Below are 27,534 nucleotides of genomic sequence, written 5' to 3' on the forward strand. Positions count from 1 at the left end.
ATTTAATTAACAACCCTGAGAGTCTACATACATATATGCATCATCGTCGGAGTGTTGTAGGAGGAGTAGGAAGGGAAAGAGTTGTTTGAGTAGGGTCGAAAGAAGGAGCCAAGTAGAGAGATCAAAGAGTATAGACGAATGAAAGGATTCAGAGGATCGAATCTAAGAGAAGCCAACACTTAGCCATTTTGTTTTTCAGAGGATTCTATCAAGTGCCAGGGCTGAGATCGTGGATCTCGTAATAGAGAACCAACACTAGGAACATCAGAATCTCGTAACATTTTAACATTATAGTTTATTTAAAGGTTCTGAGACTATCAAGTGATGGTGACAGAAGATATTTTCGTTCCACAGACTTGTTAAGTGTTGGGAGTGTGATTCTTTATAACATTGAGTGGGCCATATGGGAGGTCGGAACCTTGAAGGTTTGTTTAAATTGAATCTAACAAAACTCTCGAGACCCGATATCCGGAAGGAACAAAGTCCCGAGATTGCGAGGAAGTGAAGGTTTAGAGATCACTAAGAGCCGAGGAACCGAGACCCGAGAGGAACAAAGATCAAAGATCTGAGATCTGAGATCCGAGAAGCCCCAACAATGTTTTTTCCCTATTCTATTGGAAATTTTCCACTATGATTAAGTTTTCCATTGTGTTTTTAAAATGGCTTTTGATGGGGGAAGTTGGAGGAAGCACCTACTAAGCGGAACCAACTCAGAGAGGGACCAATTCTAAGAAAATATTAGTTAGATTTGCATCACCTTCTCTCTTTTTCTTTTTCTTTTTTTTATTTTTTTATTTTTTTATTTTATTTTACAACAAAATCCGAAGACACCTTACATTATAAATCTAATTAGTCAGATCACTAAACAAAGAAGGCACATTGGTGACAACAGTCTTAAGTTTTGTCATCAATCATAATTTCATCTGTGAATCCCTCAGAATTTATATTATCTCTAAAACCATGAAAAGTAAAGTGATCTAACTTGTGGGTAAGTGCATAATTAGTTTCAACTGTTCCATTTTCCATGACATCACTTATTATTATGCCTTCAACAAATAAATAAAATTGTGATCACCTAAAGTCCAAAATACTAGAATTGATAAAGTTGATCCTAATGACAGGAAATAGTGGACCAAAAAGGTTCCTCTTAAGTACGTTCATGTCATGCATCACATGGTCTACCAAAAGAGGCTCAATAAGATTACCGTCTCTCTTGTATGCCTATAACAAAGCAGATGCCCATAACAAAGCATTCATTAGATTCAAGTAACATGAATACTATTAAAAATTCTATCCCTGCAAAACCCCCTTCCAAAAGCAATTTGCTATGCCAAACACCAAAGTCATCAAGATGTGAAATGGTCATTTTTATGAAGAAAACAAAAGAAACGATTCAAGGAAGTTAACTAACATAAGATATTTTTGCCACATACCAACGGTTGTGTTTGAGTGTCAGTGCAAAGGTTTGAATTTAGGAGACTTTGCCTCGTTTTTTATTGGAATCCATAACAAGACCCTCAATGAAATTTATAGAGGATTATGTGACTACTTGGGTGATCTAACAATTTCCTTCTAGTAGACTACTTTGACATCAGTACACCTCTGACCACGGTAAGAAAATCCTCCTTTGACAGCATTGGCTTCTGCCTGATCCAGAACATCATCAAGTAAAATTCATGGATCTTTCCCACCTAGTTCCATCTGAAACGGAATCATGCCAAGCATTTCGGAAATTTTAATACCGGTGTAACGCATATTGAAACTAATACAGCCTATAATCGGATGTATTAAGAGAGAGTCTCCAAAGTTCAAACCCCTTTCCTGTAACACAACAGATAAGACCCTTCGGGAATCTAGACAAATGGAAGCAACATACCACGAGCAAGGCCACTACTGCTTCCTTGGCCAAGAATTCTCACAATAAGAAATGAGACCTTCGGACCTTGAAAGCTTTTGCGGGTGGATTTCAATCTTCTTAATGTCGTCATGTAGATATATTCCCATATACAAATAGATAGCTGGAGTCTTTTGAAAGTCGACTAGCTCCTTTGGGTTCAAGAAGGTTGAGAAAAACTAGGAGTATTTTGGACCGTCAAATTGAGTACAACAAGCTATAGAGAGATCAATTATCGACGTTACTTCTCTTGATCAAGTATTCATCCCTTCTTTTAATCCAGTCCATTGTTTAAACTTAAAAAAGATAATGCCTTAAGATAGTGCCCCACATGAAGGCATGCAAAATGATCGTCCACAAGGTTGTGAAACTGCATTTTCTCCCTTAGCTTACCATTCCGGTGGTCTATATTCTCCTGTTAGCACCAGATTATTCGATGATGATAGTGCACACGAGTGCTCTCGAACCTTGACTAGAAATCTCATATATTTGTATAATCTTGCGAGTTAGATGGATGTCACTTCTTGCGCAGTTAGCATTTCACATATAATTTTGTTTGTTTTTATTTTTGTTTAATAAAAATAAAATCCCACATGGATATTATGAGGCATAAAATTTTCTATATATATAACATTGTTTGCAATTAAATCTTGAAGATGAGGAAAAAAATCTGAAGGTCGAAGGTTTTCGAATTATGTATTCCCATGTTGGTAAGAGCATATGAGTAGATACTACCAGTTGCCGTTATTTTATTTAACAACGATGAGGTTACTACCAGTTGCCATTATTTTATTCAACAACCATGAGGTTTGTCGATGCACTTGGATGCTTTGAATTGGATGTTTATATAGCATGTGGGAGTGCATAAGCTTTGACTTGGATGTTTATGTAGCACGTGGGAGTGCATAATTAGTATTGGTCTTTTTCTAGGTGAACTCCAACACGATATATAAACTTGTTATTCAATGGTTCACACATACATCGATAACAATTAATGGGCCAACGGATCACAAGATTTTTTTATGACAACTCCAACTATAATAACTCACTCCAATACGATATAAACTTATTATATAAACTTGTTATTCAATGGTTCACACATACATCGATAACAATTAATGGGCCAACGGATCACAAGATTTTTTATGACAACTCCAACTATAATAACTCACTCCAATACGATATAAACTTATTATTCAGTTGTTCACACATATAACAATTAATAATGGGCCAAAGGATCACAAGAGCCTTACGTGAGTGGATTTTATGTCAACTCCAACGATAATAACTCACTCCAATAAGATATAAACTTGTTATTCAGTGATTCACACATATCTCAACACATATCTCAATAACAATTAATAATGGGCGAAAGGATCACAAGAACCTTACGTGAGTGGAGGGCAGAGTCAAAATAAAATGTTTTGTATAATAGAGTTTGCAGGTTGAAAATAAAATGTTTTGCATAGCATAGTTTATGGTGTTGTTGATGGGTCGAAATGTATTCCAACACGAGATGAACTTGTTACTTAGTGGTTCATACATATATCAACAACAATTAATAATGGGCCAAAGGATCACAAGAGCCTTACGGGAGTGGAGGGCGGAGTCAAAATAAAATGTTTTGCATAACATAGTTTATGGTGTTGCTAACGGGTCGAAATGTATCACCAACGATAAAGGGGTCTTCCTGGTGTGAAGTCCCAATTAGACCTCACATTGTTTGGGATAGAAGCCCCATCCACAATGTGGGCCCGACTGCCACCATGAATGTTTATGCTCTTGGTTATCAAATGAGAAGGTGTCAGAGTGGGACAAGAATGAAATGCTCAGGCAGTGAAACAAAATCAGCCCAAGGTTGACAAATTGCAGAAAGAGGTACAAACAAGTCTCAGCAACAATAAGAAAAGATATACCATGAAGGGGATTAGTGAACTAAAACCCCATCAGACATAATAAACAGTAACATGCGAGAAGTCAATTATTGCAAAGTAGTTCACAATAGGTCATCGACATGGAAAGGAAAAAGTAGACACAGATTTGAAAGTGAAACATACATGCAACCACTATGTATCAGTGCATAACATATTGCGTATATGAAAGCACACATACAAATATGGTGAAGTACCAAACAACTAATACAACCACCATGAGTAAGCATGGGAATCAATGCGAAAGATAAAGAACATCTTATTGGTATCGCCACAACTTCAAATACATATCATGCAATTGGTCAAAACACAAAAGTGGCACATGGAATGTTCATACCAATGCCTGATGCCAAAACCCTAGCCCCACTGTAAATCCACTCTACTAGTTGCCAAGAGTTGAGTGGCTCTAGCTCTCAAGCATGAATCAACTATCTATCTTGGCCTCAACTCAAGTGCTAAAGTCCCCCTTCTAAATGAAGCCTAAGGGAACATTTATAGAGATGAGGTTACTATTCACCTGCTATGACCCATGGCCTTCTCTCATGACCTTTTAGCTACCCTCATGACTCTTGAGATTACCCACTTCTTTCTTAAGCCAAAATGATTGTTACATGGCCACATTAGTCCTAACATAGTGGCTGATATAATGGTGGGTGATATTTGCATTATGATGAAGGAGAGAGAGGGAAGGATGTAGAGGGTTATTGGAAACCCTATAATGCTTGTTTCCCATATGTTGCAATGATGCGAATGCTTGGTCCTTGAACCAGCTTGTTCTCTTGCCACTATGCTTTGCCCACATTCCTCAATCCTCCGGTGATGTGCCTTGGGGTTTCTTGAGGGATTCTCGAAGCTTGTAAGGGACCATCTGGCTTGCTATGCAAGCTTCATGATAAACTCTAAATCTTCTATATAGACTAATATGTTGCTACCTTCCTTCTGCCTTGGAGCTAGCTTGACTTCAATATCTATTGTTGATCAAGATCACGCATTTCCACAACATCGATCCCTTGGGTAATTTTACCAAAAAATTTGGATCAAGTGTCTGCATAAATGCCAGGGATTTGCTTTCACCGCTTCAATCCTACACATGTACAAAATCATAAATTAAGCACCAAGAAAAAATGTACTTTGATTAAATATAAGAAATAAATATCACAATTAATAACAAGCCATAATTCTTAGCCTTGACATCTCTTATAATTTCATGGTCACAAATTTGTGCGTTGATACGCTCCATGTCTCGGCACGAAGGTGGCATCAATTGATTTTTTCCTTGAGTGGTTAGATTATTATTGTTATATCACCTTTCATGCTCCTTATCATCCTCATAGTACATGTTGGGCATTATTGCATTACATTGTTTTTAAACATTTGCAAAGATGCTAAGTAAATAACCGGTTGAGGCCTATATTTATAGTTTTAGGTCGTGCATGTGGGGTCGCATGGGTCACAAGGCCTGATATAGGTTAGCGTGCGACCTTTGCGACCCATGCGACCTATGTGACTTGTGCGACTTGTGCGACCGTTGCGGCCTGTGCAACCTATGCGACCTGTGTGACCTATGCATCCTGTGTGACTTATGCAACCTGTGTGACTCGTGTGACCTGTGAGACCTATGCAACTTGTGCGACTTGTGTGACCTGTACAACTTTTGTGACTTGTGTGAACTTTGCGACCGTGAACCTATGTGACCTTTGTGACCTATGCTATTTGTGTGACCTTTTCCACCTGTGTGACTTGTGTGACCTATGTGACCTGTGCGACATGTGCGACCTATGCGACCTGTGTGACCTGTGTGACCATAGCGACCTATGTGACCTTTGTGACCTATGCTATCTGTGCGACCTATGTGACCTATGTGACATGTGCGAGTTATGCGAATTATGCGACCTGTGCAACTTGTGCGACTTGTACGACCTGTGTGACCTGTGTGACATATGCAACTTGTGCGACCTGTGTGACCTATGCAACCTTTGTGACCTATGCGACCTTTGTGACCTATGCAACCTTTGCGACCTATGCGACCTGTGTAACCTTTGCAACCTGTGTGACCTATTTGACCCATTGATTTGGCTAGGTCGCATGGGTCGCATGGTTCTCAAAAGAGAATGGAGTTGTGACTTGGCAACTAGAATGGCCTTCGTTTGGCTTATGAAAGAGACATCAAGATTTTCTAGACTTTTCTGGGGTTTCTCGGATTTTGAGTAGGCTCTAAGGATGGGCAGTAGCTACAGAAAAGGTGAAGGGGCTCCAAAATTTAGAAGAGTTGGAAAATTTTGGAGGGGTTGTGGCAACAACTACAACACTTGGCGATTGACTGGTAGAATTCAACATCTCGGACCACATCCCTACAATAGTTCGAGCCTAGATAATGATGCAAAGGAATATTGAACAGTTACTATGGGTACTTGTTACCTTGACATTTATAGATATGCCTTCTCTTTGTGTCTCAGCTAGATCATGTTAGTCAGTAAATATCCAATTAGGAGTTCACACATGCTAATAGGTGATGATGATACAAAGAGCAAGCCATAGGGCTTATTATATTTAGAATTTTAAAATAAGTTTATGGTGTTGTTCCACTGCTAGTAAGCATGCACAATACCCCAGAGGAGTCACTCCAGGAAATCAAAAACATTGTTGCGCTGCCACTGAGCCTAGTCAGTACCCCAATGGATTCGTTCCATTACCTCTCTGCGCAGGAAGCCTTTCTCAATTATTTACCTTTATTTAACTTCATTTTCTTTTATGTCTACATTTGCAATTACTACTCAGTGTCCATTGCGTTAGGGTGGATGAGGGATCCTGACTAATTTTACGAGAAAGAGAGGTTGTTTCTTGTTTGAAAGAAACTAAACGATATCCTAATTTATGTTTGCCTTCATGTCAAGCTTCCACATCTCATCTCCAGTTAACAAGTGAACAAACAAAACAAGTCATTGAAATAATCAAGACCATGGAGAGCACAAGGTTCAGGTTAAGGGTATAGGTCATTCAAACTGATTAGGGTTCCCCATGAGCAATATGTTCTTATATTCCATGTAAATAAATTAGACTCATAGGAAAGATATCCAGGATGAAACTTTGATGAATGGTTCTAAGAGAAGCTACCCATTGGCGTGACCATCACAACTTCACACAATCATTAAGGCTAGGGTTTTTGATGACCAGGGAAGCTCTCCTAGGATTTCAACCTATGCGAAGAGGTCAAAGCCATGCACTTTAAGGTTTGAGAAAGTGTAAAAAGGTGTGAGAAATCTATTCACAATACCAAAGGCTTTTAGGCTCATTGATGCTCAATCAGGTGGTATGCAAAATAGAGGGAATTTCCAGGTTAGGTCCAAGGTGAGTGTATGTTAAGCAAGAAAATATGTATGATGTAATGCAACGAACAAGGCTTATGATGCAATGTAATGCTATGTATAGAAGATATCAACTAATTGCAATTAAAAGATCAAATCAATGCATATGCAGAGGTTTCACGGATGCCATGTAACAATAAACAAATGCAAGGACATGAGAGCAAAATAAACATGTAGGAAACTAACTTCCTACGGTAAGGAAAATGAAACATGAAAAATTTAAATCATAAAGCAACCTCTAATCAGAAAACCAATAAGAAAAAAACTAAAACCTAACTAGTATAAACCCTAAATCCTAATTTAACCATAGAGGAGGTCAGGTTATGTGAAATCAAACTTCCAATGCAGCCACCGCAATAGTTCCCGACCTATAAAAACAAAGATGACAACAATTAGAATTTGTGAAAAGAGTTGTGCAAAAAATAAAATGCTTACCTATAAAGTATGCACAACAAAAAGAAAATATCATCTACTTACAGGGAAATGTTCCAAAAAAGACCTTTCAAGGAAAATTGCAACCCAATGTTGGTAAAATGAATCAAAGACGTGAAATTTATAGTCATCCAACCATGACATACATCTGTCCATGCTTAACCCTAAACCCAATGCAAGTAAGGAAAGGTGATGTCGGCTAGCAAAGGAATTTTCCTGATTAATCCGATCAACAACCCTATCATGAGGTAGAGGATGATCAACCTGATGACTCTGAAAAGAGGTGCTTCTTCCAAGTGTAATTGAGATCCCTAAGGATTCAAACGCAGAAACCCTAATCTTAGGAACCCTAGTTCGAATTTTTTCATAGACTTCGTCAAGGGCATGAGGACCTAACATAACCATCAGCAGAAGTTGATGGGCCTCATCGTCCTGACCAATCTCTAAACCTTCAAATGACATGCCATCAAACGTCAATAGCTTCACAAGGTTTGTAGGTGAATTCATATGGTTATCATTGGTTGTGACAGGACAACTACTAGTGAAAATACTGTGGATTGGATCCGATGTCTGAATATTGATTGATTGACAGCTCGACCAATTAGTTTCTTTAGATTCCCAAAAATGAACTAAATCAATTGAAAGAGTCTCAGGCAGGGGAGAGGTCAAGCGATTGGCACCTTCCCATATAGGAGATTGTAAGACATCATCTGATTATGTATGTTGACAGACTGTACTAGTTGGGAAACAATAAAAATTATTTGAGACAATGGCTAGAGCATTCCCTTCAGCAAATAAATTATGGTACAGAGGTTGATGCACATCAACTGAAAGGTGACGGAAATATTTTCTTAGAGAGACATCAATTGAATCACAGGCTTTCCGAGATGAGCTCACATCTAAAAAAATGATCTTGAGAGGCGCGTGATGTGAGAAAACCGTAGTTTCAAAAACCCTAATTTGACTTGGTTTAGGGGTCTCATCAAGAACATGAGAACCTGACATAACCATCAGCAGAATCTGAAGTGCCTCAACTTCTTGATGAGTCCCAAAACATTCAAAAGGTGGATCAACAAATTCTGGTGGCTTCGTAGGATCAGCAAATGGGTACGTAGGATAATCCCTAGAGGCGTGAGTGAATATATTTTAGGTATAATGAGAATTGCCGAAACCACCAGTTTGATCAAGTTGGGTGTTTGAAACATAAGGCTCCTCTTAGATTGAGAGTAAAGAGGGATTAATGAGAGAACCAACTTGATTTGGGTGAGATGTAAGGCCCTCTTTTCCACTTGTTAAAGACTGCAGGTGGAATAGATGAGGCATAAGAGATTCAAAATCAACATCCTTTGATTGTGAAACATCACCCTCATGTACATGATTGCAATCAACATGAGCAAGATAAAGATTTTAATGATTTTTCGGAACCGCTGGTGTAGTAGATCCATGGACTAAATCAGAGTATAATGGATGCACATGGTATATGAAAGGGGCACCATTCGAACCCAAACTCGCATCCTGCCCATTTATATTCACCATAGGGGAAGATGGATTTCCAGGCATGATGTGGTCCGTGGATTTGATGGGACTGACAACTTTACCTAAGACAAGATCAAGGCCATCATGGGCAGGTGAATGAGATCTAGGAATATAGTGAGACATATGTTGAATCGACTCGATGTAGGTTCCATCGGTAGGAAGAGATGTTATATAATTTTCAGATTCAATATCAAAATGTCATACAAGCGATTTAGAGTTGAGACCATCAGATTCATTTCCCATAAAGCACTTTTCATCGTCTAAACCATTTACAACCAAAATATTATTATGTGACGAGTCAAGAGGAGGATGAGAAATCCCACAAGTAGTAATATCTTACTCAAAGGCTTGTGGTTGTTCCAGATTCAAAGAGAGAGGCGAAACAAGATTAGGCGTAGAATCTGGACACTTTGTAATCTACAAATTATCATGTTACTCATGCGAAACAGGATTTTTTTCTAATTGAAAATGTTGTAAAGAAACGAGAACCAATAATTGAAAATTTATATTCAAATATACCCATTCGATGTCTCTTTCAAGAAATTCAAAACAAAGATGTACAAATCTAAAAGAAAAATACTCTAAATATTCTTCAGGATTCATCCTAAGCTCCTTTATCCTCTTTAACACATCTTGAAAATTGTACCTGTGAAATGCTTGTTGGAGCTCACCAATGAGTTGCTCAAATGAATGAATGGACATTGTTGGAAACTTGTGGCACCATTGCTTGACATGACCTTCAAGAGTGAGGGAGAAAAGCACACAAGCGAACTTATCATCATCCATCTCAAAAGATTCAAAAAACTCGAGGAAATAAAAAATGTGCTTGGTTATAGATTTTTCATCCTCACCGTCAAACCTTAATTGAGAAAAGTGGTAAAATTGTTCCTCGGGGATGGAAACTTGAAAAATGAACAAACTAAATAAACATCATGGGAGAAAATGTTGAGTCAGATCCATTTACAGATATGAGACTAAACTACAGGCTCCAAGGGCTCAGCTTGTCATCTAGCCCTCCTTCTAGTGCCAATTTTGTTGACGAGTTGAAATGTACCACAAATGACTAAGGCGTCTCCCTGGTGTGAAGTCCCAATTAGACCTCACATCGTTTGGGATAGGAGCCCCATTCGATATGTGGGTCTGACTGCCACCATGAATGTTTTTGCTATTGGCTATTAAATGAGAAGGTGTAAGAGTGGGACAAGAATGAAACACTCAGGCAGTGAAACAAAATTAGCCCAAGATTGACAAATTGCAGAAAGAGGTATAAACAAGTTTTAGCAATAATAAAAAAATATATACCATGAAGGGGATTAGTGAACTAAAACCCCATTAGCCATAATAAACAGTAACATTCCATAAGTCAATTGCAAAGTAGTTCACAATAGGTCACCAACATGGTAAGGAAAAAGTAGACACATATTCGAAAGCGAAACATACATGCAACCACTATGTATCAGTCCATAACATATTGTGTATATGAAAGCACACATACAAATATGGTGAAGTAATAGACAACTAAAACAACCACCATGAGTAAGGATCGGAATCGGTGCCAAAGATAAAGAACATCTTATTGATGTCGCTGCAGCTTCAAATACATATCATGCAATTGGTCAAAACCCAATAGTGGCACATGGATTGTTCATACCATTGCCTGATGCCAAAACCCTAGCCCCACTACAAATCCACTCTACTAGTTGCCAAGAGCTAAGTAGCTCTATCTCTCAAGCATAAATCAGCTATCTATCCTAGCCTCAACTCAATTTCTAAATTCCCCCTTCTAAATGAGGTCCGAGGGAACATTTATAAAGATAAGGTGATTGTTCACCTACCATGACCCTTGGCCTTCTCTCATAAACTTTTGGCTACCCTCATGACTCTTGAGATTACCCACTTGTTTCTCAGGTCAAAATGACTATTACATGCCCACATCAGTCCTAAGATAGTGTTTGATATATTTATGTTTATATTTGTATTATGATGAAGGAGAGAGAGGATAGGATGTAGAGGGTTATTGGAAACCTTAGAATGATTGTTTCCTATATATCCCAATGATGTGGATGCTTTGTTCTTGAACCAACTTGTTCTATTACCACTATGCTTCACTCACATTCATCAATCCTCTAGTGATGTGCCTTGGGGTTTCTTGTGGGGTTCTTGAAGCGTACAAGGGACCATCAGGATTGCTATGGAAGCTTCACAATAAACTCTAAATCTTCTGTATAGATCAATATCTTGCTACCTTCCTTCTGCCTTGGAGCTAGCTTGATTTCAATATCTGTTCTTGACCAAGATGATGCATTTCTGCAACATCGATCCCTTGGGTCATGTTACCAATAAATTCGGCTCAAGTGTTTGCATAAATGGCAAGGATCTTCCTTCACCACTTCAATCCTACACATGTACACAATCATAAATTAAGAATCAAGAAAAAATGTACTTTGATGAAATATAAGAAATAAATATCACAATTAATAACGAGGAAAAATTCTTAGCCTTGACATTTCTTGCAATTTCATGATCACAAATTTGTGTATTGATACACTCCATGTCTTGGCACCAAGGTGGCATCAATTGTTTCTTTCCTTGAGTGGTTATATTATCATTGTTATATCACCTTTCACGCTTCTTTTCATCCTCATCATACATGTTGGGCATTGTTGCATTGCGTTGTTTTTAAACATTTACAAAGGTATTAAGTAAATGATCGGCTGAGGCCTATATTTATAGTTTTAGGTCGTGCATGTGGGGTTGCATGGGTCATAGGGTTTGATATAGGTCAGTGTGCCACCTTTGTGACCCATGCGACCTATGTCACCAGTGCGATCTGTGCGACCTATGCAACCTTTGTGTACCGTGAAACCTTTGCAGCTTATGTGACCTATGCGACCTGTGCGACCTATGCAACCTATGTGACCTATGCGACCTACGTGACCTTCATGACCTGTGCAACATTTGCGACCTATGTTATCTATGTGACCTATGTGACCTTTGCGACTTGTGCGACCTGTGCGACCTATGCGACTTGTGTGACCTATGTGACCTATGTGACTTCTGCAACCTTTGCAACCTATGAGACCTTTGCGACGTATGTGACCTATGTGACCTATGTGACCTATGTGACCTTTGTGACCTGTACTATATGTGTGACGTACTTTGAAACCTATGTGACCTATGCAACTTATGCGACCTTTACGACCTGTACTATATGTGTGACCTATGTGACCTTTGCGACCTTTGTGACCTATGCGACCTATGTGACCTTTGCGAAATTTGCGACCTGTGCTACCTATGAAAACTATGCAACTTGTGCGACCTATGAAATATTTGTGACCTATGCACATTTGCAACCTATGCAACCTATGTGACTTGGGTGACCTTTGTGACCTATGTGACCTGTGTGACCTATTGATTTTGCTAGGTCGCATGGGTTACATGGGTCTCAAAAGATAATGGATTTGTGACTTGCTAACTAGAATGGCCTTGGTTTGGCTTATGAAAGAGACATCAAGCTTTTCTAGACATTTTTGGGCACTGCAACCCCATCACTCGCGCTCATCAGGAGGATGGACTAGGGATTGATGAGACATTCCTTGTGTCAAAAGACCATTCAGGGTTGGTATATGACTATTTGCTATGTGTGATCCGGGGAATGAAAATTGGTCTACGAGCTTGACCACTCTTCCTTCGTGCGGAAAACACATTACTCTAAAGAGTGAGGAGACAATGGCTCCCATGTAATAAATATAGTCTCGTCCAAGGAGTAGATTATAATCCAGGGGTCCTTGGACTACCATTACGTTCATGTGAACAGTTTTCCTTCTCAATGTTATCAGCACATCGGGAAGGATCCCTAACGGTCGACTGATTCCTTTGTCAAAACCTGTTAGATTTCTCATCTCAGGCAAAAGCGATGGCGAACCAAGTGCTTTCCAAGCAGTTGAGGAAAGGATACTCATAGAAGCCCCTTCATCTATAATGGTACCGGCCATGACCATTCTATATATTTGAGCAATGATTCGGAATGGTACACTAGCCGGTAAACGAGGTCTGCCTAGTAGATTCCAGTTAAAGGAAACAACCAGGTTGCTTGGAGGTGGGACCGAATAGACGGCCGGGTATGACTCTGACGAACTTCCTTCCTGCGGTAAATGAACGGGTAGACTGCCCCCATGTTCATCGGAGTCTGTGTTTACGAAGAGAATTTTAACGGTGTCATTCTTGTTCTCTTCGGTGACTGTATCATCTAAAGATTGATCCTCTGAAGGCACGACTGGGTCAACTGCCGCCTCGTCCTTTTGACTTTCATTTGGTATGTATTCAGATGGCTTATCTTCAATGATAGACGCTTCGGCGACCACAAGGGCGTGTCAGCCGGATTTTCAACTAGTGACGGACAAAGTAGAGGGTTGGGGGGTAACTCTAATATCGTTTAGTTGCTGACTTGATTGTTCAGGAATTACGATGTTCTGAATGACAGAAGTCGAGAAGAGCCATACGGGCAAGCCAATTGTCAATCTTGGAAGAGACAATGTGGCCATATGGGGTGCACCAACATCGCCCCAAGAGGATAAGGGACTAGGATTTCCTCCAAGGGGAACTCCTTGGTTGGTGGACTCCATTTTTCTCAACTTAAGATCAACGTAGGAAAGGTGATGATTATTCTGTTTAAAATAAATTTTAGATGCTTTGACACAACTTGTTTTTTAAATTTTTAAGAGTCGAGAAAAAACAAAAGATGACTCTAGTCGCCTTCGATTTTTAATGAGCCTGAAGTGACAAGTGCTCAGATGGACCTTTTCTGTTAAGGAGTCTGAAAAGGAATGAAAGGGACTACTTTGGAAGTCTAGACAGGGGGATTACCAAACCAATTGCAAAACTGCAGAATAATTTTTACGGTACGACAGTCAATCTTCCCGAATGCTGTGTTCAGTGCATTGCGATCGATAGGGCGGCAGACACAACTTCCTATGGATAAAGGATAAAGCCTATTGTGGTCTCCCAAAATATACTCGACGGTACGTGGGAGCACAAGTCCGTACTGGCACTTATCGTCCCAAAGTGGAGGAATCACCCAACCAACAGTGAAAAGAATAGTTACCAGGCTTTATGACGCCGGAATACATCTCCAGCCTAGACTTCTAGATGTTGTGTGTTAGGTTCCAAAGCATTTTTAGATTCATTAAATTTATTTTATAATTGATCTTGCCTAAGAAATTTTCCTTTCAGGTTCACCGTGTGATGTAGATGTACAATTCCTAAAATGCAATCTAAGATGATAAAGAGTCATTTAATCTTCTTTCTGCAATGAAAATCCTAGCTACTAAGGAAAGAGAGATGGCGTTCTTTCAACAAAGAGCATAGAGCAGACACTATGTGCACTGTCCTAAATCAAACCAACAAACAGTCTAATTGCAAATGCACATGCATGTATTTGTTTTCAGCCTTCTTAATGTGTGAATGATAAAAAGAAAGCTAAGCGCAAATCTGAATTATTTTCCAAAGCGACAATTACTAACAAGTTTCTTTTCAAAACAAAATGAGGACAATGACAACACTTTGCGATTTGGAATTGAGAACTTGCTTTCGACACTAGGAAAAACTACTAATTCAGATCAAATACAAGAGTAACAGTGTAATTGACTATCAAGAAAAATCAGATTCTCTTCTATGATTGAAAACGAAACTTGCAACACTTTCAAATCAAGAAACGACAGTACAATTACGCTACTTCTTTGTAAAGGAGAACTGGAAATGACTCAAGAATACATAAAAACATTTACAGTTCTTTGCACAATGGAGGCGGAATAACAGAAAGGAAAGGGGTTTCAAATAGAGGTGTACTGACTACAGGTAGCAAAACTCTTGAATAGAGCTGAAAAGAGTGAACACAGAAACCAAAATTTAGGAACAAGGCCTTGTCTGATCAGCGCACCTGTAACACAGTGAAACTAAAATGCAACGCACCTACTACACTCGGGAAGTGCGCTACATTTGAAGTTCACAGAATAGAGAGTGCGCTGGACTAGGGACGAGACTTTGATTGGATTCCGGGTCACAGTTTGCAGTTCAATTTAGGGATTTAGGCCAAGCAAGTGGTAATCAGTAAATCAATCACAGGGGTAGATCTAAGGAGGTTACTAGAGCCACCACGAGGGCAATTAGAAAGCTTGTAAATTAATCGTTTAATTCATAAACAAAACCTGGAGATTGACTGAAGCAGCGTTGATCTGCATTGCACTTGCATAGCAAACAAAGTTTGAAGGCTAGCTGGCTTGACTTTAGGCTCCGTCTGTAAGTTTATAAAGTAAACAAATGTAGATGAACAAACAATCTACTCGCTCCCCAGTGGAGTCGCCATTTTTTTATCAACGATCTGGGCACTGCAACCCCAAGCATAAATGTCCATAAACCAAGGGCTCCTAAGACCCTAAAGCTGTTGTTCCAACGCCTCGAAGAACAAGGTCAACTAATTATAGCATCTCCCAGAAGTTATCCATGAAAAACTACTCAGAACTGGTCAAAATTGGACCATTTCACCTGCTCCATAGGCAAAGTGCGTTGCATCCCACCTAAATACACACAGTAGGTGCGATGCATGTCAAAAAGACCTTCTATGGGGTGCGATGGGCGAGAAGGGACAAATGGTAGGGTCAATCCGCAAGGTGGAGAAGCATGGAATCTTCCAGAAACTTCTCCTCTGACACTTGCCTCTCTGAATTCGACCAGGGATGAGTAAGGGATCATCAATCTCCAAGTGGAATCAAGAACTATCAGAGGGAAGACACTAATCAAATCTCAAAAGCTGACTCACCTCCCTTGCAAACATCTATATATGGATCCCTCATCCCAGAGATCCAGAGGCTAGAATTTTGTATCTTGTAAGGAAGTGCTGTTGGTTTCTTGGTGCAATATCATAGTGTTGGGTGATCTAAGCTTTTCATGAGGTGAAGAAGGGCTTACTTGCTGAGAGGATGATGCTGGGTCAGAACAATCGGTTGTAATTCTCTTTGCTCTTTCTTGATTATCAATAAAGCTATTCAAGTTTTCCTCCATATTCTTGTATGATTGATGATTTATGCATTTATGTGGTCAATGTACATCTGATCCTATATTGTTTATGATAATAGATCTATGTTCTTGGATAGTGTTATGTTGCTTTGATTCTACAGGTACTCTTTGAAGCTGGGTAGACAAGGAAGCGAGTGGCAAAGACCTACCAGAAGAGAGAGGAATCGAGCAAGGAACCAAGTGCAAGATAGAGGTTGGTCTCCTGATTCTTCTCTTATCTATTTCTCATAAAGGAAAATGAAAGTAGTTTTTAGTGTGTTTGTTTCTAAGGTAGCTACCAGCCTTAGTGGGATTAGCAGCTCTGCATAGACACTATTCCCGATAACAAAATGGCGACTCCGCTGGGGACTGAGTAGGTTGTTTGTTCATCTACATTTGTTTACTTTATAAACTTACAGACGGAGCCTGAAGTCAAGCCAGCTAGCCTTCGAACTGCATTTGCTATGCAAGTGCAAAGTAGATCAACGTTGCTTCAGTCAATCTCCAGGTTTTCTTTATGAATTAAACAATTGATTTACAAGCTTTCTAATTGCCCTCGTGGTGGCTCTAGTAACCTCCTTAGATCTACCCCTGTGATTGATTTACTGATTACCAATTGCTTGGCCTAAATCCCTAAACTGAACTGCAAACTGTGACCCAGAATCCAATCAAAGTCTTGTCCCTGGTCCAGCGCATTGTCTGTTATGTGAACTTCAAATGCAGCGCACTTCCCGAGTGTAGTAGGTGCGTTGCATTTCAGTTTCACTGTGTTAGAGGTGTGCTGATTAGACAAGGCCTTGTTCCTAAATTTTGGTTTCTGTGTTCACTCTTTTCAGCTCTATTCAGGGGTTTTGCTGCCTGTAGTCAGTACACCTCTATTTGAAACCCCTTTCCTTGCTGTTATTCCGCCTCCATTGTGCAAAGAACTGTAAATGTTTTTATGTATTTTTGAGTCATTTTCAGTTCTCCTTTACAAAGAAGTAGCGTAATTGTACTGTCGTTTCTTGATTTGAAAGTGTCGCAAGTGTCGTTTTCAGTAATAGAAGAGAATCTGATTGTTCTTGATAGTCAATTACACTGTTACTCTTGTATTTGATCTGAATTAGTAGTTTTTCCTAGTGTCGAAAGCAAGTTTTCAATTCCAAATCGCAAAGTGTTTTCATTGTCCTCATTTTGTTTTGAAAAGAAACTTGTTAGTAATTGTCGCTTTGGAAAATAATTCAGATTTGCGCTTAGCTTTCTTTTTATCATTCACACATTAAGAAGGATGAAAACAAATACATGCATGTGCATTTGCATTTAGACTGTTTGTTGGTTTGATTTAGGACAGTGCACATAGTGTGTGCTCTATGCTCTTTGTTGAAAGAATGCCATCTCTCTTTCCTTAGTAGCTAGGATTTTCATTGCAGAAAGAAGATTAAACGACTGTTTATCATCTTAGATTGCATTTTAGGAATTGTACATCTACATCATGCGGTGAACCTGAAAGGCAAATTTCTTAAGCAAGATCAACTATAAAATAAATTTAATGAATCTAAAAACGCTTTGGAACCTAACGCACAACATCTAGAAGTCTAGGCTAGAGACGTATTCCGGCGTCGTAAAGCCTGGTAACTGTTGTTTTCACTGTTGGTTGGGTGATTCCTCCACTTTGAGACGATAAGTGCCAGTACGGACTTGTGCTCCCACGTACTGTCGAGTATATTTTGGGAGACCATAATAGGCTTTATCCTTTATCCGTAGGAAGCCGTGTCTGCCGCCCTATTGATCACAATGCACTGAACACAGCATTCGGGAAGATTGGTTGTCATACCGTAAAAAGTATTCTGTAGTTTTGTGATTGGTTTGGTAATCCCTCTGTCTAGATTTCCAGAGCAGTCCCTTTCATTCCTTTTCAAACTCCTTAACGGAAAAGGTCCATCTGAGCACTTGTCAATTCAGGCTCATTAAAAATCGAAGGTGACTAGAGTCATCTTTTGTTTTTTCTCGACTCTTAAAAATTGAAAAAACAAGTTGTGTCAAAGCATCTAAAATTTATTTTAAAGGGAATAATCATCACTTTTCCTACGTTGATCTTAAGTTGAGAAAAATGGATTCCACCAACCAAGGAGTTCCCCTTGGAGGAAATCCTAGTCCCTTCTCCTCTTGGGGAGATGTTGGCGCACCCCATATGGCCACATTGTCTCTTCCAGTATTGACATTTGGCTTTCCCGTATGGCTCTTCTCGACTTCTATCGTTCAGAACACCTTAATTCCTGAACAATCAAGTCAGCAACTAAACGATATTAGAGTTACCCCCCAACCCTCTACTTTGTCCAATTCTTCCTCTCCTCCTTCCTCTTCGCTTGATGAAGCTGGTAAAGCCCAAAATCAAGTAATTGAGAAGAAGAAGGAGAAGAGGAAGAAAGAGAAGAAGAAGGAGCCAAAGGTGAAAAGGGGCAACCAAGCATCGTCTAGGAAAAATCCGCACACTGCACCGACCAGGCCTAAATCGCCATGTGTCATTTGTAAAGGAGACCACTACCATCGAGATTGTCCTTGCATCCCTCGGATCTTAAGGGACTGGTCTCCTCGTTTGCACAATCCAGTGTCATCAACCTCTGACGATCATGTTGAGCATACACCGTCAACTAGTGAAAGTGAAGCCCCTGGACAAAAAGGAAAGTATAAATTTCCTTGTAAATTGTGTGAAGACAATTATGCTGTCCACCATTGTCCCTTCTTAGACGAAGCTAAAAGAGTCTTGGACGACGTCCGGTTTCACCGTTACCGCTTCCTCCTGGATACAAGAAACTCTTGCCGAGTCCGTCACTAGTTGAAAATCCGGCTGACACACCCTTGTGGTTGGCTGAAGCGTCTATCATTGAAGATAAACCATCTGAATCCATACCAGACGAAAGTCAAAAGGTCGAGGCGGCAGTTGACTCGGTCGTGCCTTCAGAGGATCAATCTTCGAATGATACAGTCACCGAAGAGAACAAGAACGACACCGTTCAAATTCTCTTCGTAAACACAGACTCCGGTGAACATGGGGGTAGCCTACCCGTTCCTTTACCACAGGAAGGAAGTTCGTCAGAGTCATACCCATCCGTTTATTCGTTCCCACCTCCAAGCAACCTGGTTGTTTCCTTTGACTGGAATCTACTAGGCAGACCCCGTTTACCGGCTAGTGTACCATTCCGAATCATCGCTCAAGTATATAGAATGGTTATGGTCGGTACCATCATAGATGAGGGGGCTTCTGTGAGTATCCTTTCCTCAACTGCTTGGAAAGCACCTGGTTCGCCATCGCTTTTTCCTGAGATGAGAAATCTAACAGGCTTTGACAAAGGAACCAATCGACCGTTAGGGATCCTTCCCGATGTGCCGATAACATTGAGAAGAAAAAATGTTCACATGAATGTAATGGTAGTCCAAGGACCCCTGGATTATAATCTACTCCTTGGACGAGACTATATTTATTGCATGGGAGCCATTGTCTCCTCACTCTTTAGAGTAATGTGTTTTCCGCACGAAGGAAGAGTGGTCAAGCTCGTAGACAAACTTTCATTCCCTGGTTCACACATAGCAAATAGTCATATACCAACCCTGAATGGTCTTTTCACACAAGGAATGTCTCATCAATCCCCAGTCCGTCCTCCTGATGAGCACGAGTGATTCGGAGGGCATGACTAAAACCTAGGGGGCATGCAGCCTGGCCTGTTTCGACAGGAAAACTTCAGGTATAGGGTAGGTTTCCGCAAAGGATATATGACTAGTCTGACACACCCGTCCGTTTAGGAAAAGGGGATTAGACTAGAATAAGATTCCCTCGTCAAATTTATGTGAGTGGAGGTGTTTGCGCCACTCACCTTTGTCTATTTCGGTAGACATCGCCGAAGAAGTGTTTTGTTTGTGGCACAAATGGAACAATCTTTGGTAACCTGAAAAAGGTAGGCCTTTCTCGATAAAACAAATGTTTTGTCTCCAAATTGAGGGGTAACCTGAAAAGGTAGTCCTTTCCCGATAAAACAAATGTTTTGTCTGCAAATTGAGGGGTAACCTTGAAACTCTATTTCACTATACCTGGGGGCATGCAAACCTTTTGGTATGCAAGCGAAGAGCGACCATTTATTTTTAAATTTATAGGCCCTCTAACCCTTTAAACTCGTAGGATTGGTCGTTTCCTAACTTGCATAAAGAAAGGATGTGGGGAAAAGCTTTGAAATAATGTCGTTTTTATATATGAGATATCCTTATTATGCGACTGGATTAATCGAGCAATTTTAACGCGGAATTCAAGCTCGTTAAAAAATAAACATAAGCAATGAGCAAGTGTTTCCCCCAGCGTTTAAGCTCATTAAAAAATGAACCAATTTCCGGTAAATAACCATCGTGAATGTATTACTTCAGCCTTTGAAGCCTTGGTCATGTTCTCATCATCACCTCCACTCTGTATTGGCCGATCATTCACCTCCACTTGATTGTTTACCCCTTTTGAGGAACAGCTGCGAAGAGTGATCTTGTTAGCCATCCTTGTGACACTACCGTGATTGGAAAATTCCAAACCTTACCTGGAATCAGCTGCTACTCGAATCTATCACTCGTTCCTAAAAAATGAGTCTCCTTTAAGCTCTTTTCAACTGACTCGTAAAATATGAAAAGATTGTCGAGCCATTGGCCTTTCCAGCTCGTTAAGGCTACCGGAAGTGCTATCCCTCCTTTAGATTTTAATCTTTTTGGACCTGATGGATTATTACACAAAAAGATTGAGCGCTTGTCTTGTTCGGCTCGTTAAAATTACCGAAATTCATCCCTTTCGTATTATTTTATACTTTTTCGGACTTAAGGGATTAGATGACGAAAAAGGATTTTTGAAGTTTCCTTTATGTTCCTTTTCAAAATCTCTAAAATTGAAAAGGACTGAGTTATATTTTTCGTTAAACTCGTTAAAACCTAATAGCGACAAACTTGTCCATAACAGACAAGAATGAGTTTCACTATCGCTAGGCTTATTAAAACATAGCGATGGGTTTGCCCGAAGGGAAAATTATAGAACAAGCATATGTTATCCTCCTCAAGCTTGACAAAAATAAAGAGGTACTAGTCAGCAATGACTGGGGAAAAAATTGGGAAGAAAACGTGAAGAAACTTTGTTGGTAGCAAGTCGCTCTTGAACATGACACATTCACTCCGCATCCGAGTCAGGTTGGGTTGTTCCATTCACTGGTCACATCACCATGGTTCCATCACACCATCCACATTTGGGGTTAATAATACCAATCCATCATGTCAGTGTCGCCGATATGTTCAAGAGAAGTCGCTCAGAGAATTCACCTGTGTCTCACCCACTATAATACATTTTCGCTCCATTCTTTCATGACCGCCACCCTGAACCGTATATCACCAAATTGTTTTCACCTCCATTAAAATCATTTGCTCCATTCCATGTCATTGATGTGGGATTCACTAAGGCCCTCCTATGACAGATCGCTTCTTGTCGACATCAGCTCATTATCCAAGAAGTCGATCTAGGAACAACCCTTTCAGTACTTTGAAGCTTGCATGCCTCAATGGCAAGTTTCTCACTTCCGGCGACAGGTTTACATCAATGGCCTTCGACCGAAAGATTTTGCGTGGTGTTCGACGCCAAGTCCCTTATTCACACCACGTGAATTGTACTGCAGTACCTTGAGGATCATTATCATTATCGGTGATTCCTCTCGCGCCTGTTAACAGCTTACATAATTGGTTGGTAATTAGGCGATGTCTTTCCATGTTCGACTCCAGAACATCTTTCACATGGATCGACATGTACTTTGAGTGAAGATCAAACGAGATTGAAGACCCCGGATCTAGTTTCATCCATCCGGGTTGCGATATATATTCAGGAAAATAAAGACATCAAATGTACATCATTGTTGCACAGACAATCATCCAATCTAAGGGATGATGACTCTACCAGAATCATCAGTCTACACTCAGATGATTATCTATCCTATGTACATGAAAATGAATTTATAAAGCTGAGCATGGGAATACCCGCCTCAGCTAGATCATGAAAATAAAATGAAGATAATGTATTGTATTGTATCTTATTACAGGTCACCTCCCAGCTCGAAAAAACTTCGGATCCTCATGATAAAGCATTTCACCCGACATCAAAAGATTAACGACCTCATGCTTTAGGGGGCAACTATTATAGACATTTTTGGGCACTGCAACCCCAAGCATAAATGTCCATAAACCAAGGGCTCCTAAGTCCCTAAAGGTGTTGTTCCAACCCCTAGAAGAACAAGGTCAACTAATTACAGCATCTCCCAGAAGTTCTCCATGAAAAACTACTCAGAACTGGTCAAAACTGGACCATTTCACCTGCTCCATAGGCAAAGTGCGTTGCATCCCACCTAAATACACATAGTAGGTGCGATGCATGTCAAAAGGCCCTTCTATGGGGTGCGATGGGCGAGAAGGGACAAATGGCAGGGTCAATCCGCAAGGTGGAGAAGCATGGAATCTTCCAGAAACTTCTCCTGTGACACTTGCCTCTCTGAATTTGACCAGGGATGAGTAAGGGATCATCAATCTCCAAGTGGAATCAAGAACTATCAGAGGGAAGACACTAATCAAATCTCAAAAGCTGACTCACCTCCCTTGCAGACATCTATATATGGATCCCTCATCCCAGAGATGCAGAGGCTGGAATTTTGTATCTTGTAAGGAAGTGTTGTTTGTTTCTTGGTGCAATATCATGGTGTTGGGTGATTTAAGCTTTTCATGAGGTGAAGAAGGGCTTACATGCTGAGAGGATGATGCTGGGTTAGAACAATCGGTTGTAATTCTCTTTGCTCTTTCTTGATTATCAATAAAGCTATTCAAGTTTTCCTCCATATTCTTGTATGATTGATGATTTATGCATTTATGTGGTCAATGTACATCTGATCCTATATTGTTTATCATAATAGATCTATGTTCTTGGATAGTGTTATGTTGCTTTGATTCTATAGGTGCTCTTTGAAGCTGGGTAGACAAGGAAGCGAGTGGAAAAGACCTACCAGAAGAGAGAGGAATCCAGCAAGGAACCAAGCGCAAGACAGAGGTTGGTCTCCTTATTCTTCTCTTGTTTATTTCTCATAAAGGAAAACGAAAGTAGTTTTTAGTGTGTTTGTTTCTAAGGTAGCTACCAGCCTTAGTGGGATTAGCAGGTCTGCATAGACACTATTCTCGATAACAGTGTGCCACCTTTGTGACCCATGCGACCTATGTCACCAGTGCGATCTATGTGACCTGTGTGACCTATGCAACCTTTGTTTACCATGCAACCTTTGTGGCTTATGTGACCTATGCGACCTGTGCGACCTATGCAACCTATGTGACCTATGCGACCTACGTGACCTTCATGACCTGTGCAACATTTGCGACCTATGCTATCTATGTGACCTATGTGACCTTTGCGACTTGTGCGACCTGTGCGACCTATGAAACTTGTGTGACCTATGTGACCTATGTGATTTCTGCAACCTTTGCAACCTATGAGACCTTTGTGACCTATGTGACCTATGTGACCTATGTGACCTTTGCGACCTATACTATATGTGTGACCTACTTTGCAACGTGTGTGACCTATGCAACTTATGCGACCTTTACGACCTGTACTATATGTGTGACCTATGTGACCTTTGCGACCTTTGTGACCTATGCGACCTATGTGACCTTTGCGAAATTTGCGACCTGTTCTACCTATGAAAACTTTGCAACTTGTGCGACCTATGAAATATTTGTGACCTATGCAACATTTGCAACCTATGTGACCTATGTGACTTGTGTGACCTTTGTGACCTATGTGACCTGTGTGACCTGTTGATTTTGCTAGGTCGCATGGGTCGCATGGGTCTCAAAAGATAATGGATTTGTGACTTGCTGACTAGAATGGCCTTGGTTTGGCTTATGAAAGATACATCAAGCTTTTATAGACTTTTATGGGTTTTCACAGCTTCCCAATAGACTCTAAGGATAGGCGGTATCTATAGAATAGGTGAAGGGGTTCTGAAATTTAGAAGTGTTGGAAAAATTTTTAGGTGTTGTTACAGTGGATACAACAAGTATTTAACACTTTAATAAGAACAAGAGGAAGAAATATGTAGTTTGGTATCTAAAAAGTAGGAGTTAGTTTTCCCCTTTAAGGTGAAGCGAGAGGCCTTTTCATTTCTCTATTTCATGGAGACTTATGATGGAAAAGTTAGGCAACATTAGTATAAATGGAGTTGACGATAGAAAGCACCCGCAATGGCTTGCAGAAATTTTGCAAATGTTGATGTACATAAAAAATTTCTAGTAATGGATTGGAAATGGACACCCACTAAACTATTACCCGTCCATGTGTATCACAACGAACTCTGGGAAGAGAATTATTTTAACCACTTCTACCAAATTTTCCATTGCATCATTATACCAATATTTGAGGCTATTTTTAGTACAAACCCTCCCAGAATGTCTAAAGAAGCCATGGTTTTTCTCTTAAGGATTGGTGACTAGTTGTCAAGGACCTCATGTTCTACACATCTATATTCCTCCTTGACTACATTTCAAGGAGGTATCTTATCAAAGACGTGAGATAGGGAAAAAAAACTGAGTTACAAAAATCTCCAAAGAAACTTGGACCTAGTTCTTGTTATCACTCCAAAATTTCTTCTAAGTTGTCAGAAAAAGAAATGATAGAGGTAACCCCAAACCACCTTTGGAGATCAGTATCTAGCCTTCCTAATCTCAGAGAGGGCTCTCTCTTTTTTATTTAACTTTGTTTTAGTTAATTGGTTTTAGGCTAGTTATGATTGTGCTTGGGTTTTTCATTTGAATTTGGGTGGTGGGATCACTTACTTAGATGAAAAAAGGGTTGATTTTACCATTGGGCTATGGGGTCAAAATGTCAGACAAGGAGGACTAGATCAAGTTCTAAAAACAGTGTCTACAGGGGATGATAGAGGAGTTAATATAGATCTCGAAGGCTTGATGGTGAAATGGTTTCCAATTGAACCCAAGGAGCAATTAAGGGTTCTCTAAAATGGATTATGAAGAGAAATGAAAGAGGTCAACTGGGATGGGAGAGAAATTAAGCGTTATCAAATCTAGATATCATAGGAAAACATATAAATGATTAACTGTGCAAAACATAGTGTACTTAAACAAATTTCGAGTTAAATTTCAAGTTAATTCATTCAAATTTATACAAAATTTAAGTTTGTGAAACACATAAGAAAGTAAAAAAATCAGACAAAGAAGATACTTCACTACAATAGCTCATCTCATGAATCCTGTAATGTAATATTTTTATTACTTGCTCCAGTCTCTTGACTTGAAAATTGGTACAATAACACTTAGGTTTTAAGATCAAAATAACTCTACAAATTTATAGCAATCCACACCAAATACTTCAATTTATGAACTATTTATACAAAAATATTATACAGAATATCCCAAACTATCTTGGGAACTAATCTAGGAGAAAGAAAAATCTTCATGCAAGAAGATAGAGATAACTATTGAACTGTTGCTTGTTGTCCTTGTTATTTAGGTTCTGCTGGCTTTGATCTTTTGATATTTTGCACTTTAATTTGATTTTTTGTTTGGTCTTCACCCTGGATGTTATATTTACTTTGACCTTTCATCTGATACACTTTGACCTAGTTGACCTGTCAATATCCTTTTACTGTGCCCTTTTACTTTTACTGTACATTTTACATTTTTACTGCGTATTTCTACAGTAAATCATTTAGTTTTTCCCATGTCTTGGCATCTGGTAATTGGATATTGAGCATCTTCCTGTAGATATCATATGCCTCTGTATACTTGGCAAAAGTAGGCTTGTTGACAAAAAGGTGTTTTACCTCATGCTAGAGGTAAAACAAATTCTCAAATGTTTGATACAATACTTTGCCAGTAGGTATGCCCTTCATGGATGAAGTATTTACCTGATCTCTGGCTACTTCCCTAATCTTCTTATTATAATCCTCCTGTGTCATTAATTTGTCGTTTATAACCAAGGGATTTGGTAAACCCTTTTGCCTCAAAACTTCGAATTTAACCATGAATCTGTCAATGGCCAATTGCATGGTTTGGCACTTATCCTCTAAGTTCAACATCAAATTCATCTTAGTGAGGACCTTTTTAACTTCTAAAATTGTACCTGTTCTATTAGGTATCTCTAATTCCTACAACTCATAATTTTTCTTGGAGTTGGGGAAGTGAATGATCCTTGCAGCTTCCTCTGGCAAGTCTCCAAGTTTTGCCTTGACTCTTTGTATGGCTTCTGTAGCTTTCTTTATTAAATCAATTTGTTCAAAAATAACCTAGATGGATGGCCAAATATCATTAACAGAGTCAATGATATTGGCCCATAGTTGCTCCTTAGCTTGACCTAGAGGTTCATTCAGTGTGAATTCCTTCTCCAGGCTTTTGATTCTTTCGGTCATCCTTGTGGACTTCTGCTATTCTTCTTTTTGCATGATTTGGGAAAGTTTGTAATATATTTCTAGGCTAATCACTTTCTCCTTAAGCTTGTTCATCTTAATGGTCTGAATGTACATTTCCTCCATTTCTTTCACCAACTTGTTTGCTTCATCACTTGTTGACCCTATTGTTGTTGATCTCGTTGCTGATGTAGTTGGTGTAGATGCTGGCAATGTTGTGGCCATTGGAGTTGTGGGAGCCAAGGATGCTACCAAAGTAGAAGGTATAGTAGTGGTAATTGTTGGGATGATAGTTGTAGGAGCATCATTAATACTAGCTTGTTTGAGCTGAATCAAGTTATCCAATTCTTTTTCCATCTCCTTTAACTGATCGTTCAAGGGCAGCACTAGGTCCATCATCTCTTCATGATTGGTTTGGCTCTTCAATACCTCCTTTGTCTATGGGTGTTGTAAATGTGGTAGCTTGATTTTTTTCTTGAGGGTTGCTATATCCTCAAGATTTTTCTTTTTGATTAGCATTTCAACACCCTTAATGTCACTTGGATCATGGCCCAGTTCAATGACCAAGTCCTCCAATGACTTTATCCTATTGTCTTTGGTCTGTGAAGAGGCCTTCTCTAATTTGTATTGTGTCATCACATTATCCAATGAATCTTGCATCTTGTAGGCAACCATGACCTTTCCTATAAGGGTGGAGTAAATCATTTCTCTAGCCTATTTGTGGAACTCTATTTTGTCAATGGGATGAACATCCTTGCCCATCACCTCAACATTAGTCTTCTTATAGTCAGTCGAGGTCTTTGGTTGCTGTTGAGTGGGCTGCAAACATTACACCTGCATCTTTCCTGCTTTAATGTCAAAAGCTGACATTAACATGC

General features: G+C 39.6%; 1 pseudogene; it reads right to left on the bottom strand.

The window, feature by feature from the left end:
• Positions 1–845: 845 nt before the first annotated feature.
• Positions 846–27,052, bottom strand: LOC149210799 (NADP-dependent glyceraldehyde-3-phosphate dehydrogenase pseudogene; annotated as a pseudogene).
• Positions 27,053–27,534: the final 482 nt, after the last annotated feature.

Source organism: Pinus tabuliformis, chromosome 1_2 (genome assembly GCF_031772625.1).
Source record: "Pinus tabuliformis cultivar Carrire ecotype Pingquan chromosome 1_2, CPIR1, whole genome shotgun sequence".
NCBI classification, from domain to species: domain Eukaryota; kingdom Viridiplantae; phylum Streptophyta; class Pinopsida; order Pinales; family Pinaceae; genus Pinus; species Pinus tabuliformis.